The sequence below is a fragment of the Lolium perenne genome, chromosome 6 (genome assembly GCF_019359855.2).
Source record: "Lolium perenne isolate Kyuss_39 chromosome 6, Kyuss_2.0, whole genome shotgun sequence".
NCBI lineage: Eukaryota > Viridiplantae > Streptophyta > Magnoliopsida > Poales > Poaceae > Lolium > Lolium perenne.
Window position 1 is genome coordinate 96,836,799 of NC_067249.2, and position 16,788 is coordinate 96,853,586.

General features: G+C 44.1%; 1 pseudogene; it reads left to right on the forward strand.

Annotated features, from left to right (window-relative positions):
• Nucleotides 1-6,263: 6,263 nt before the first annotated feature.
• On the forward strand, nucleotides 6,264-7,696 carry LOC139832459 (uncharacterized; annotated as a pseudogene).
• Nucleotides 7,697-16,788: the final 9,092 nt, after the last annotated feature.

Sequence of the window (16,788 nt, forward strand, 5' to 3'; positions counted from 1 at the left end):
ATACGAATGTTTAGTCTATGCAATCTCATAACTTGAATAAAATTGACATAAGTTTAGTAAGTGCATGATCAAGAGTCTGAAAATTATCTAGTCATAATCCATTTGGTACTAAAAGAATGCATGACCAACACTTTTATGAAATGTGTAAGTGCAATTTTTTAGTCATTGAAATATCATTTTGCATCATATAATTTTGAAACTAACAAAAGTCTATTAAACGCAAGATCGGGACTCCGGAAATTTGCTTTGTGATAATTAATTTGGTATAATGAAATCCAGTACATGCTAGATGAGCATATGGATAGATTCAATCTGCAAGATCAGGACACCATGCTTTGTGGCTTTTGTTACACAAAACACAGAAACAAAACTAGTTTTGCAGCTAGCACGGTTTGTAGTTTAATTTGTTGCACCTAGCCCAAATGAACCAATTTGTAACTTGCTGTTGCATGAATTCCCAGTTAGAAAACACAGAAATATGACTCGGTCTGAAACTAAATTCACAATTCAACATCATATAGCTAAATACACGGTTCATTAACACAAGAATTATGGATAATCCCCTCTCCGCAATTTCTTTCAATAAAATGCACAATCCCATATTCTTGAAACTGCCTTGCGAATTATGGTGCATGTGAGTTGCAATTTTCTCTCAAACAGAGAAAACAGAGCACTCGAGAGTAACTAAAACATATCAAGATTAACTAAAACAGAGCACTCGAGGGTGACTTGGTTCATCATGCACCAGCGATTAACTAAAATGTGAGCAAGATTAACTAAATCAGAGAAAGATTAACTAAATCAGAGCAAGATTAACTAAATCAGAGCAAGATTAAGGTCTACAAACCAGGAATAGTGGCAGACGAGGACGTGGTTCCTCATGGACAGTTGAACGACGGCGAGGAAGTTTTCTACTTCGTGGTTGGGGTCCTCCGGAGTGTACTCGAGATCCAATCCTACAAATTTGTTCTCCTTTTCTTCCGCATACCACTGCGCGTACATCTTCAGGTACTTGCTCATCGTCTTCTCCTCGTTTGTGTAGACAACATCGATCTCCTTTCCGCCATGGACGGTGAAGGTCCTGATCTGAGTAAAGCCCTGCATGGCTGACGGTAGAGGAGGCAGAAGCGGTTGCGGAACAGAGTAAGAGGAAGAAGAAGCGTCCATGGCGCGGAGGAGGCAGAAGCGGCGAGAATGAGGGTTTTTCGTCTAGTGGGAGGAGGAGTGGAACCGGCAAGAAGCGGAGAGAAATGAGTGGGAGGAGGAGTGGAACCGTCAAGAAGCGGAGAGGCGGAGGAGGCAGAATTTCTGATTTATTAAAATTAGTAAAAACAGAGAATGAGGGTTCCATTTTACCTACTGGCCCCTAATCGACATAAAATTACCGGAAATGGCCTAGTATCTACTGCTAGATGGCCCCACACGTCAGTGGGTGCCATTTTGCCCCACCCACCCCAAAATGTCCTATACCAAAAGAAACTTTCTCCCTTGTCTCACTCTCTCTCTCCCAACCCAGCCGCCACTGCCGCCTCTTCCTCTCCCAACCCAGCAGCTCTGCTCTGTCGGCCACCGCCTCCACCCCCGTTAAGCAGCATCGCCTCCGTCGGCCGAAGCTCCACTGCCTCCGTCGGCCGAAGCTCAGGTTTGGGGGATGAGCGGGGGATTTTCTAGGGTTTGCCGTACTTAATCTCGGGGGATTTTGGGGTTCTTTTGTCTGAGCAGCGATTTTCCTAGGGTTTGATCGATTCAAAATAGATGCTAGTGCTAGAGTATATTTTCCTGGTTTAGATTGATTCAAAACATGTGCTAGTGCTGCTAGTGCGAATGTCAATCTGAACCTAAAAATCCCAACTTAGTTTTAATTAATGTGTAATTAATAGTTTCATATTTCTCAAATTGTTCACTGCTTGTTATTAGGTTGACACCATGGACCCCTATGACTATGAAGTTGCCATTTCGGTCCCATCCAAGAAGGCCGTTGAGACCATCGACATCAGCTCATCCTCCGAAGGTGAGGATGGTGCTCCAGATAGGGTTCACGTTAAGCAAGAGGAAGTTGATGATGCAGCAGCAATGGATTGTGCAGCTGAGCATGAGGAAGTTTCTCCTCCTCCTCCTGCTGATGTCCATCTGACTCGTCGAGGTAAAAAATATATATATTAGTTATAGATGCAGGATATAGGCTGAAATGCTTAGTCTCGGTTTGGCATAATAGCTAGTCAATTTGTAGCATTCGAGGAATACTTCAGCTTCTATAAATACTGTTGGTTTGATATACTTCAATTTTAGGAAAACTTTAAACTAGGCCTTATTCCCTGGTTTCCTTATATGTAGGTCCCAGGATAGAGGCAGGTGAGGAATGGGATGACTTTTGCATGTATCCCAATCTAGTGGAAATGTATCCTACACAAGTTGAAACCCTGAGATATCTTGTTGACCAAAAGCGCCCCGCAATTCCTTTTTATGTGTCACTATAAAGAGTGCAAGTACCGTGGAAGGAAGTTCCAGAATGGTAAATAATTACTCCATCTCAAGGATGTTTTTGCATCTTTATATGTTGACAATGACTTCATCTGAACGAAGTTTTTCATCTTATAATCTGCAGTACTTCAACCGGAAGTTTACCAAGTAGTACATCTCGAGGAATATGCACCTTCCAGATAATGACTTTGTTGTCTCTTACAGTGAGAGACATTGTGTGAAAGTGAGGATTTTCCAGGGCAAAGGGAGGGTTGACGGTGCAGTGATCACAACTAACTGGAGAGCTGTGGTGCAGAAGAGCAATATGAAGGAAAATGATATCTTTGTGTTTTGGTTCCGCATTCGCGCCCGGGGCGGTCTCAAGTTGCATGTCAGGAAGCTCGAGAAATGAGCTAGCAGGCTGAACCTCTCTAATTAAGCTAGTAGTACTATATATATGTGTGTATGAGCTCAAGTAATATGAGCGTTGAACCTCTTATCGAGCTGGTACTATCTAATGGCCTGTTGGTCTATGTAATGTGCTCAAGTAAATGAGCGTTGAACCTCCTCGGTAGTATCTATAATTAACGTGTCCTTTTGGTACTATGTTATTGAGCTCAAGGCTGGCACTATATATGTGTAATATAATGTGCTTTTGGTGGTCTATATATGCTGGAGTATATATAGATATATATATATAGTTTGCTAGCCGTAATTAATTATTAGTCATATATTAGCCTGTTGCTTAGCTAATGCTCCTGTACAAATTAACTGTTGTCCTAAATCAGTATCCCCTCTGATAGATTATGTAACAAGATCATATCCATAAAAAAAAAGTTGCCTTAGTTCCACTATTTAAAGGATAAAGGATGGTAAGCTGACAAGATCTCTCCAATAGGTCCACTGGTTAACTGGCACATTGACATATCTAGAGGTGCTGGGTTCGACTCCCAGCCCTCACCCTTTTTGATTTTTTTTTGGCGCCCAGGAGAAGCCCAAATATCCCTTCCGAATCCAACTCCCTCCGATAACCTAGCAGAAATTCGAATCCAGTCGCTCGGCGGCGGCGGTGGCGGTGGTCACCGGCCCCGTCCCTCTCCGACAACGAGCCCCTCCGCATCTCCCGGTCTGCACCCCTCTCATCTCTCCCCTCTCGATCTGTTCTTCTTCGTCAGTTCACAATATCGAATCTCTGTGATCCAATATGTGATGTTACTAGGACTAAAGTACCGAGTCCGAGGTGATGGCGGTGGTGGGTGTGCCGGCGCTGCGTCCGAGCAAGGGATCTGCTGTCCATCTGCCTCGCCGACGACGAGCCCCTCGCCCTCTCCAGGAAGAGCCCCTCGCCCTCTCCAGGACGAGCCCCGTCCCTCTCCAGGACGAGCCCCGGCCCTCTCCGATGACGAGCCCCTCCGCATCTCCCTGTCTGTACCCCTCTCATCTCTCCCCTCTCGATCTGTTCTTCTTCATCAGTTCACAAAATCAAATTGAACTGCTGTGCATTGCTTGAAATTGGAACTGCTGTGTAGTTAGGTGTGTGCTAATTGCATCATTTTGTTCTTCCGCAGATGGACAGACGCTGGATTACAACAAGAATTAGAAGGCTTTCCCCTGAACACACAAAGGGAGTGGCAGAGTTTATGCAGTTTGTTCGCTTGAGTGCTGCCAATGATGATCAGGTGTTGTGCCCATGTCGTAGCTATCTCAACCGGTGCACAAAACCTCTAGATGTAGTAGAGGCTCATTTGCTTCTTTTTGGGATGGCAAGCACATATGACAGATGGGTCTTCCATGAAGAACCATTACATCCTGTAACTGAAGCTGGACATGGAGGACAAGGAGGTGCACCTGAAGCCGGACATGGACATGGAGGTGAACCAGAGGCTGGACATGGAGGTGAACCTGAGGCTGGACATGGAGGTGATGCAGGGGCACACCATGTTGGTGGAGGTGATGCAGAGGCACACTATTTTGGTTTGCAAGAGGAAGATGGTTACGAAGATGATAGAATTCCTGATCTGCTTGCTGATTTGTACAAGTCAGAACCGCAAGGTCCTGGAAAGGACACTATATTTGCTGAGTTGATAGAGGAAGCCAAGCGCGCAGCCAGCGATGGGGGTACAATGTCAAGGTTTTCACTCACAGTCAAGTTACTTCAGGCCAAGTCGTACTACCGGATTAGCAACGTTGCATTCAATGCGATTCTCCTGATTTTGGCCTTGCAATACCCTACTAGCTCAATACCAAAGTCATACGAGGAGGCACTTAGCATAATCAGCAGATTGGGACTTGGTTATGATAGTATCCATGTGTGCCCGAATAACTGTGTAATGTTCCGGAAGGATTATGCCAAGGAGAATAATTGCCCCAAGTGCAAAGCCTCCAGATGGAAAGATGCTGATGGTAGGAGACAGATCCTAGAGAAGGTGCTGAGGCACTTCCCATTGATTCCAAGGCTGCAAAAAATGTTTCTTTCAAAGGAGCAATCAAAGGAAGTACAGTGGCACAAACTGAAGCGGCAAGACGTGAAGAATGAACTCAGTCATCCAGCAGACGGGGATGCATGGAAGGATTTTGACAATATTCATAAAGACGTTGCCGCTGATGCCAGGAACATAAGGCTTGGACTTGCCACGGATGGTTTTAATCCCTACGGGAATATGAGCAACTCCTACAGCATGTGGCCTGTATTCGTGGTGCCATACAACCTTCCACCGTGGGCATGTATGGATCAGTCCAACTTCATGCTGACATTGCTAATCCCTGGTCCATCCTCTCCAGGAAAAGATTTTTATGGCTTCATGGAGCCTTTGATGGAAGAGCTGCAGGAGCTCTGGACAGGTGTAAAATCATATGATGCCAATAGTCCAGACAAGTTTGATCTCCGTGCTGCAATCTTATGGTGCATTCATGATTATCCGGCATTGCACACATTGTCAGGGAGGGCCACAGCTGGTTACCAAGCATGTGTGCATTGGGACAAAGAGAATTGCTCCAAGAAATTAAGGAACAAAATCTGCTTTATTGGGCACCGCCGTTGGCTACCTCGGTACCATCCTTGGAGAAATAGCAAAGAATTCAATGGTGCTTCTGAAAGCCGTGAGAAGCCAGCGGAATTCACTCCAGAAGAGCTGAAGGAACAGCTTGATAGGGTTAGAGATGTGATACCAGGCAAGCTTCAGAAGAAAAGGAAATGTGAGGACGGTCAGTGTTGGAGCCGTAGGTCATGTTTTTGGGACTTGCCATACTGGGAAGATCTAAAGATGAGGCATAATATCGATGTAATGCACATCGAGAAAAACATCTGTGAAAATCTAATTGGTACTTTCATGAACATACAAGGCAAGACAAAGGACACTGTGAATTCAAGGCTTGATTTCGAAGACATGGGCATAAGATGTGACTTGCATTTGGAGCCTGTTTCAGCTGACTCTTTTGAGATGCCACAGGCGTGGTATACAATGAGAAAACAAGAAAAAAATGCATTTTGTGAATTCATAAAAGCTGTGAGGTTTCCAGATGGGTACGCGTCTAACATATCCAAGTGTGTTGCTGCTGATAAGTGCAAGCTTCAAGGGCTGAAGACCCATGACTGTCATATATTGCTTCAAAGGATCTTACCGGCTGGGATGCAAGGAACAATCCATGAAGACATATATGAAGTGGTTGCTGAGCTTGGAAATTTCTTCAGAGAGCTGTGCTGCAAAACACTGAAGAGAGACGTTCTGGACAGACTTGAAAAGGAAATCGTAGTTATTCTTCGCAAACTTGAGAAGATCTTCTCCCCATCTTTCTTCGACGTGATGGTGCATTTGGCCATCCATTTACCGAAAGAGGCAAGGCTTAGAGGCCCAGTGCAGTACGGTTGGATGTACCCAGTCGAAAGAAGGTTGCTAACATTGAAGCGTTATGTCCGGAACAATGCCAGGCCGGAGGGATCGATTGCCGAAGCATATATTGTTGATGAGTGCCTGACATTTTGCTCGAGATACTTCGACGATGTTGAAACAAGATTCAACCGTCCAAGCAGAAATCCGGAGCGGGATGATTCACATATTGGTGATGTGTCTGTTTTCAAACACGGTGTGAAATTTATTGGAGCCTCTCAATATGTGTATGCAGGTGAGGACTATGACAATATGTTGTGGTATGTGCTCCGAAGTTGCCCTGAGGTTGATCCATACATCGAGTACGTTTCTCTTCATCCCCATATATAGATAGGTTATTGCAGCCTGTCCAAATAATAATTAGGATCTATTTTCTGTTGCCATTCCAGCCTGTGCAAACAAGAGTTGAACCAACGAGCTGGTCAGACCAATGTTGATAGATGGCTTGCCAAGAACTTTGCTAGATGGTTTCAGACTCATGTGAGATCTTTAGCTGGTTTATTTCTGAAGATTGGAAAAGTTCATGATATAAATTTTCTGTGTGTGTTACTCACCCCCTGGTTGATTTTTTTCAGATTGGAAAAATGCGAAATGATGTCTGTCGTGATCTCTATGCTTTGGCGTGCAAACCAGATTTTAGAGTGAGACTATATTCGGCATGTGTTGTTGACAGTGTTCGGTACCATACTGTTGACTGCGAGAAGAACAGAAAGACACAAAATAATGGAATCGTTTCTAAGGGAGATCATGATGGCAACAGCATTGACTTCTTTGGTCAGCTCAAATCCATCATCAGATTGCAATACAACTCCAGCGGTGGCGTCCATCGGTCAGTTGTCCTCTTCCGGTGTGACTGGTTTGACCTTGGTGGTAGGAAACCCGGATTCGACGATGATGGACACTTCAAAAGTGTTAACACAGAAAAGTTTTGGTACAAGAATGATCCTTTCATTCTGACATCACAAGCAACCAAGGTCTTTTATGTGCCAGATACTTTCTTGAAAGGAAAATGGCAAGTGGTGCAGAAATTTCACAATAGACATCTATGGACTGTAAAAGAAAATGAATAGGGACCCGGTGTTGCTGGACTGTCATATCAAGATGAAGATTCCAGTCAAGTTCCTGTGCAAGAAAAAGAAGGCACTGCACGGAGTAGGACGAGAAGTGACCAGGAACGTGTGCTACTTGAAAAATTCATTGTGGGCAAACTGAAGAAACGGAGCAAGGAGGTTGTTCCTGAAGAAATTGAGGAGGTTGATCAGACAATGTACCAATATTGTAGTGATGATGATGATGATGATGGAGGAAATAGGACTAGGAATCGTCCAGTTTTCGAAGAAGATGAATAGCAGTTTGAATCTGTAGTTTGTGTAATGGATGAATAGCAGTTTGAATCTGTAGTTTGTGTAATGTCAGTTTATTTCAGATTATGTGTCAGGTTGTTTGGCCGAGAATTTATGTTGAACATGCCAGCTTGTTTTTCCCAGAATTTATGTTGAATATGTCAACTTTTTGTTCCCAGAATTTGTGCCCAATTTTTTGGGGAATCCATGCCCAATTTTTAGGGGAATCCATGCCCAATTTTTTCAATACATGGCTGACGCCGGCGACCATATATGGGCGGCGCCGCCGTGCATGGCTGACGCCGGTGACCATATATGGGCGGCGCCGCCGTGCAAAAGGAGTTGCTACACATTTTCAACAGAACTCATTTTCAACAGAACACATTTTCAATTGAACAAAATTGCACACATACATAGACATGGTTCAAATTTAGGAACTAAACATTGTGGCACGAACAGACAAATGGTTGGAATTACAACACAATAACTCTATCATATACTCTAGCTTCTTCTCCTCCTGACCAACAAATCACTGAATTCACCCTAATTTCAGTTCCTACACATCACCCAGGTACAACAGATGCCAAAAGCTATAGATAACACCCAAACCATGAAGCCTCTCAATTTCTTTGGTTCAGGGTTGCTCTGTTTCCTTGTAGCAAGCTGATGTCTACGCCCCCTCCTTTTCCTGTAGACAGTGTTGGGCCTCCAAGAGCAGAGGTTTGTAGAATAGCAGCAAGTTTCCCTTAAGTGGATCACCCAAGGTTTATCGAACTCAGGGAGGAAGAGGTCAAAGATATCCCTCTCATGCAACCCTGCAACCACAAAGCAAGAAGTCTCTTGTGTCCCCAACACACCTAATAGGTGCACTAGTTCGGCGAAGAGATAGTGAAATACAGGTGGTATGAATATATAGTAGCAGTAGCAACAGCACCAGAAAAGTGCTTTGCCCAGGACAGTAAACAAGCAGTAGTAACGCAGCAGTAGTAACGCAGCAGTAGTAAACAAGTAGCGATATGTGGTGACCCTGCATACCACTGCATGTTGTAGTATGCCAGTCGTTGATATAACATTCGCGAAGTACCATTCCGCAAATATCACATCCCTCAGAGTAGTACAGCAGAACATAGCAAGGTCCATAACTCATTCACATATTATTACAATCATCATACACAAGTCGTCTCGGAGCTCCTCTTGGGTCCTAAGAGGATAACTCCTGGGTTCGAGGCGAACCCAACTTAACTTACAACACCATTGTCTCATTAAACTAAACATTTATTTATTCGAGCAGCTCCATAGTAAGAGTCTGTGCTGCTCAGCTTCTACTACTCATCAGATATCCCTAGGCTTGATCTCCTCCGGAAGCCTCCCCGGATCCGTAGACTATGATATAGTCTACGCCTTCAACTCCACCTGAGAGGTCAGGTTCATCGTAGCCGATGATCTCGGCTCCATCATTGCTGTTGTAGTCCTCCTCCAGATGATTCAGACAATCTAAGCAGGGGATTTAAGAGTGGTATGAGTACGAGCGTACTCAACAAGTTCATTATAGATAAGAGGTGTTTAATGCACTAGCTACGATATTAGACCAGAAAGTCTAATACCAATGCAAGTTTTGATAAACATTTCTTCAAGAGATTGCTTTTATTTCAAAGAGCTATGTCCGTCAGCCTTCACCGGTTTACTAGAACTTCATGGAGCTCCTTTCCGGCCGCGTTCGCAGTTCCTCAATCCCGGAACGAGGGAGTGACAGTCACGATTCTTTACACTCTTCAGAGGTGTGTTGCTTTACCCATAAGAGATCTTAACCTTGGTGCCAACCGGGCAGCTTTCCCGTCCACACTTCCTTTGGTGTGAGGCCCGGTATAAGGTCTAGCCAATCATGTTCCTCCGCTACCTCGAACACCCACCCTTTGTTGCATGCGCCGACCACGGGTCCACGTCGGTCCCATTATTCCCGTAATTTCAGGGTGGACCCCGACCACGACAAATGATCTTTGGGCTCTTACCATACACTCCTACGCCGGTGGCTGCAACCCATCATAGACCGCAATACCGTGGGGAATTAGAATGGGATCCCCACCCTACCACTTGCACTTCGCACGACAAGTGTCTACGGACTATGCCGTGGGGACTTAAGGCTTCCCCGACCTACCGCTTGCCGCCGACAGATACAAGTGTCTACGGTAAAGCGCATCCGTTGATGAACGAGAGGTGGAAACACTTTTGACTACTCTGTCCCACTCCAGATCTTATGGTTAACACGGGTATTACGGCACAAGAATCACTGGCGACATTTGTTGTTTAATCCTAGATGGATATAAACCCTTGCAATGGAACCTCCACCATATCAACACAATCCATGGTTCCATTGCCCACCACATAGTCATATTCATAGTTATGAAAGTAGTGGTTTTGATTTTTATGCAATAGTGATAACCATAATACTTTGCAAGTAATTTGATAGAAATACTCAAATGACATGAGCAAGTGATGAACTTGCACGAACACCGCAAAGTTCTGCAGGTTGGTAGATATGGACTGACCCTTGTCCTCTTGTTCTGAAAAATAGCATCATTGTCCGACAAGGGCAATGGTTAAAGAAGCAATTTATGCATGATTCCATTTTTAGGGTTTGTTCCCCCCTTCCGACATCGTTATTAATTCATGTAAGAGGTTAATACTAAGAATACGTTGGGGATACATGAATTAAAGTAAAATACAACCTTGAAATTTTGTCAAGGTGTTTTTGAAGTCCCAATTCATTAATGGACTTATTTTATTATTGAAAAATTTTATGTGTGATTTAAATGATTATTTAAATCATCAAATTAGGACTTATTCATAATTATCTTCAAAAATCCTCTTTGATATTTTATTTGGATAGAGAATTTTATGCTGATTGATTTTCATATTTTTAGTTATTTTTTTTAGAGCCATATTCTATTTTATAAAATTCTTTGAAATTCTTACTTAAATGGTATTTTGGAAATGCCCAAATTGCCCTCGGGCCCACCTGTCAGGTTGAACCCGAGTGGGTTGGGCTCAACCCAGTTGGCCTGGTCCGGCCCACTCGGTCGCCCCCACTTCCCTTCTCTCTCCCTCGCGAACCCTAATCCACGAGCTGCGCGACGCATGTCGCCGCCGTCTTCTTCGATTTATTCCGGCCATCCCCGGCCGTTGCCGCCGGCGAGGTGTGGCGCATCTGAACCGCCATTCGATGGCGATTCAGATCCACCGCGGCGATTCGTGCTGCGCTGCTTGCTCGCTTCGCCCCCAACGCATCTGCGACACGGCCGTGGCGATTCCGAGCGACTCATCGCCGCCGATGATCCAGACGCCGCGCCGCGACGTGGCCGTGTGCCTCGCCGTGGTGGTCTTGGGCGTTTGCGCCCGGCGACGCCCGGCCTGGCTGCGGCACGGCGCTGCCGTGTTAGGCTCGTGCCGCCGTGCCGCCATGGGCACGCTGCGGTGCTCTGCTCCAGGTGTGTGTGCCTCCTTCTCTCCTGTCTTCTCTACCTCCTCTTCTTCCTCTGGTTGCCTTGGCCTCTACCTTGTTGTGCTAGTTGCTACTGCCTACATGCGTATGCTGCTATGTGCTACTGCTATCTCTGTGTTCTAGCTTGTGCTGCTCTACTTGATTATCAGTGCAGGCTTTTGTGCTTCCTAACTACTTCTGTTCATGCTATGTCCCTGCTGTGGCCCTCCTGTAATTGCTCACGAGCATCCATTGATGTTCATGGCCTTCTGGCTTGCTCCAGTTATGATTATGGCCACTAGGGTATTTTGTGTGTGCAAAAATCTTGGCCTTGACTTGATTATTATGCATGATCCTTGCATTATGCAAGTGCCAGTACCTTGTGTGATGCTCATTGAGTTGTGATTCATAGGAATGTTCTATTAAGCATGACTGTTGGCTAGACAGCTTCATTCCTTGTTAGTGTGCTTCTGCATACAATTTATATTTCATATATTTGATTATCTGTGATGCAATGGTTGGTTAATTTGTGGCTTTGGATGATCCTATGATCACCAGGACTTCGTGTTGGGTTATCACTTTATATGAATTCATTTCCATTGCTGTTGTTACTTGAGGATCTAGCTCCACACCAAGTCTTGGTGGTTGCTGTTGCTTGTGAAAGCAATACTGGTGGTTGATTAAAGGATTTGATACTCTGGATGCCTCTGTGTGTGCTGTTTTATTTATTCATGCTTGTCAGTGAAGCTTGGCTTCCTTTTCCTGACAACCGACATGATCTACCTGATGCAGTAGTGATTGGGTGCATCCTATGCACTATATGGATGGAAACCAACATGTGTTGGCACCTCCTGTGATGCATGAACTCCCCTGGAGTGATGATATGCCTCTCTTGTGGCTTTTCTGTGTGGCTAGGTAGTTGTGGTGACCCTAGCACTGCTTGGTGTGCTAGTAAAGGTTGCTCCTACCTCTTATGTAAGCTGTTGAGCAATATTACGGTAGTCAATCATGGGCTTTCGGTATATTTGATGTTGAAATGAAGATAGACATATAAATGTCTATATTCTGATGGTGTAGCTTGCTATAGGGTGCTAAGTGAATCTGTGTGGCTAGATAGGGATTAAATCCATGTTGGATTTCTCTGGTTGTCTCACTGTGCTGACACATCCAGTGTTCCCTGGATGATTTCCTTCTGTCTTTTCATTCTGTTTGCTTGCACCACATGGCTTGGTAGCCAGATGATGAGACAAACAGGGTTTCTACCCTCTTCTGTTGCTGTGAGTTATGCATGTGCTTATGATATGAGCAAAACTGTGGCTTGCTCATGATTATCTGTGTATACCTCACTCCAGCTCCTAGAAAGGTTGTTGGTGTAGAGGATTCATTTGTTGGTTGAGTTCTTGGCTTGCCCTGCTCCTCCTTGCCACTTGATCTCTTGGTTATGTCTTGTGGTGGTGGAATTGTGTTGAACAGCAGTGACTTGTTCAAGCTGTTCTTGTGTTCTTGGTTTCTGATGAACTTACCCGGTGCAATCTGTCGATGGATTGACTAGGGTTTCTTGTGGAGGTTTTATATGGTCTCATGCTCCTTCTGCAGTCGACGGCAAGCCTGTCAACCTGTTGGTGACTCACCAGCTGTGTGTGTGTGTGGTGTGCTGCATGCACACTGCTGTGTGAGCAGCCTAGCTGTGTGTGTGTGCAAATTCATGGTACCTGGCTTGTGTCTTGGCTGTGAGGTGATCAGCTCGGCAGAGCTGATCCATATCTACTCAATTTCATTATTCTTCTAACCTGCCAAGTGGTTTTACCACTTGGCATAACTTCTCTTTTGTTGTGTTTATGTACAGGGACAATCTGTGGCTCCATTGATCATGAAGATCATCAAGTTAATGAAGTTTAGCTAGTAGTGTTTAGGATAGATCCTTAATTTGTAATTTTCCTTTTCTTTTCTTTTTCTATGTTTTTGTCCAATTCTTGTAATATGTTGTAATGTTCATATTTTATTCTGGATATTGTAAATAACAATGTATCTTGTGTGAATATTAATAAAGCTCAAAGTTTCCTTAATGAGCTTTACTAAATAAATGCAATGTTTATATTCTTTGATTATTCATATTGGTTTAATGACTTACCTCAATTTTGAATTATGAGATATTCATATTATGTTTAAATTTGAAATTCAAAAGTTCTTGTGTTTGAATTCAATCATGCAACTTAAGTTGTAATGCAATACTCTCCTCTCTTCTCAAAACCCTAATTTAGTTAGGTGAGTTGCAAGTTTGTCGCACTCTTGGAACCCTAACCCTGTAAGGTGTCGAGAGAGAAACTTGTTCCCCTTCGATGCAGTTTTTGTTTAAAAGCGCGAAATTTCCCCAGAATTTACTATGCAGTGCACATCCCTTTCTAAAATCTACCCCTCGATCGTCTCTAAACCTGGGATATTACAGCCTTTCCCCCTTAAAGAAAACTTCGTCCCGAAGTTGTGGTTGTAATACCTGAACAGCTCGGGGTATGTTTTCCTTAGGTCTTCCTCTTTTTCCCAGGTGGCTTCCCTCTCGGGATGATGCTTCCATTGAATCTTGCAATACTTGATTGCCTTGTTTCTGAGTTGTTTCCAGCTCTCCTCGAGAATCTTGGCTGGCTTCTCGATGTACGTCAGGTCTGGTTGTAACTCAAGCTCCTCATGTGATATTGGTTCATCTGGGGTCTTCAAACATTTCCGAAGTTGTGACACATGGAATACATTATGAACTTGAGCTAACCTTCCCGGTAGATCCAACTCAAAGGCTAAACCTCGATTCTGACTCAGTATCTTGAAAGGTCCTATATATCTAGGACTGAGTTTCCCTTTTACTCCAAATCTCTGGAGTCCTTTCATCGGGCTTACCTTAAGATAAACCATGTCTCCAACTTGTGGCTCCCATGTCCTTCTCTTCTGATCGGCATAACTCTTTTGCCGACTCTGGGCTATTTTGAGCCTGTCTCACGATAATGTCAATGATTTGTTGTTTTTCTTTGACATAATCAGGATTGAACTCTTTGCTTGCTCCGGCTTCATACCAACATATGGGTGATCTACACTTCCTTCCATACAGAGCTTCAAATGGTGCCATCTTGATGCTGCTTTGATAACTATTGTTGTATGAAAACTCTGCTAAAGGTAGATGCTCCTCCCATGATCCTCCGAAGTCTAGGGCACAAGCCCTAAGCATATCTTCTAAGATCTGATTGGTTCTCTCGGTTTGTCCGCTTGTTTGTGGGTGATACGCGGTCTTGTAATCCAACTTGGATCCTAAAGCTTCGTGAAGTTGCTTCCAGAATGCTGATGTGAACACGGATCCTCGATCCGATACAATCTTCTTTGGCACTCCATGCTTACTTACGATCTCTTTGATGTAAAGATCGATAAGTTTCTCTCCTTTATCCTGCTGGTTTACCGCTAAGAAATGTGCACTTTTCGTCAACCGGTCCACGATTACCCATATCATGTCCTTCTTTTTATTAGTCATGGGTAGTCCGGTGATGAAATCCATCCCTATTTCCTCCCATTTCCACTCTGGAATAGGTAGAGGTTGTAACTTCCCTGCCGGACTCTGATGTTCAGCCTTCACTCGCTGGCAGGTATGGCATTCTGCCACATATTGCGCTATCTCCCTCTTCATGTTATTCCACCAGAATAATTCCTTTAGATCCATGTACATCTTTGTACTTCCCGGATGTATGGAATATGGGGTGCGATGAGCTTCCCGGAGTATTACTTCCTTAATTTCAGCAATATCCGGAGCATAAATCCTCTTCTGGAACCACAAAGATCCAGATTCTCCCCGGTGAAATTCTGATGGTCTTCCCTCATCTATTCTCCTCATCTCTTCTACAATGAATGGATCGTCCAACTGACCCATCATTATCTCATTCTTCAAGTTAACATTAAGTTCATCGGCTACTTGCAACGCCGATAATCCTTCATGGGCTTCCTTCTCCCAGAGTTGAATTTGGGCTTGGCTTATTTCCTTCCTCAACTCCGGTGATATTTCTTGTTCCACTCCTCCGGTACTCTTCCTACTCAGGGCATCTGCTACAACATTAGCCTTCCCTGGTGTATAGTTGATCGTCAGATCATAATCCTTGATCAATTCTAGCCATCTTTTCTGCCTCATGTTGAGTTCCTTCTGAGTGAAGAAATATTTGAGGCTTTTATGGTCTGTATAGAGCTCACACTTAGCTCCATAGAGAAAATGTCTCCATGTTTTAAGTGCAAATACGACCGCTGCTAATTCCAAGTCATGTGTTGGATAGTTCACTTCATGAGGTCTGAGTTGCCTCGATCCATAAGATATCACTTTCCGATCTTGCATGAGTACGCAACCCAATCCATGTTTGGATGCGTCACAGTACACGGTGTAATCCTTGCCAACTTCCGGAACTGCTAACACCGGTGCCGTGGTGAGTTTCTCCTTCAGAGTTTGAAAACTCTTCTCACACTCCTCTGACCACACGAATGGTGTATTCTTCCTTAGCAACTTTGTCATAGGTCCTGCTATCTTAGAGAATCCTTCAATGAATCTCCGATAGTATCCTGCCATTCCAAGGAATCCTCGGATCTCCTTGAGGTCTTGGGTGCTTCCCATTCTAAAACTGCTGCTACCTTGCTCGGGTTGACAGCGATTCCATCTTTACTTATGACATGACCAAGAAATTCCACTTGATCTAGCCAAAATTCACACTTACTGAGTTTGGCATAAAGTTGGTGTTCCCTTAGTGTTTGCAACACTAACCTCAAATGTTCGGCATGTTCCGCCTTGTTCTTGGAATATATCAAGATATCATCGATGAATACGATGACAAACTTGTCAAGATATGGCATGAAGATCTTATTCATGAGATTCATGAATATTGCTGGGGCATTGGTTAATCCAAAAGGTACTACAAGGTATTCATGGTGTCCATACCTTGAGACAAAGGCGGTTTTCGGAACGTCCTCCTTCTTGATCTTTATCTGGTGATAACCCGATCTTAGATCAATCTTGGAAAAGACTCCCGCTCCTCTAACCTGATCAAATAGATCTTGTATCCTTGGAAGTGGATACTTGTTCTTGATTGTGACGTTGTTTAGATTCCTGTAGTCTCCGCACATCCTTCTTCCTCCATCCCTTTTATCTACGAAGATCACAGGTGATCCCCATGGTGAAACACTCTCCTGAATGAATCCCTTTTGTTCCAAGTCATCCAATTGCTCCTTAAGTTCCTTCAGTTCCTTAGGCCCCATCTTATATGGTGCTTTAGCAATCGGAGCTGTTCCTGGGATTAGGTCGATAGTGAATTCTATCTCCCTATCTGGTGGCATACCGAGGTAATTCATGAGAAACACATCCTGGAATTCATTTACTACAGGTATATCTGCTAACTTCACCTCCTTCATGCTATTCAGCTGTAGCTCCACTTCAATCTGAGTATGTTTGTCGCCTTGGTAGATCATTCTACTTCCATCGGGACTTTTTAATGACACCGTCTTGTTTACACAGTCGATCAATGCTCCATTAGCTTCTAACCAGTTCATACCAAGAATGACATCAATGTCCTTCATCGGTAAAATGAACAGGTCCGCGTCAAACGCGCACTTA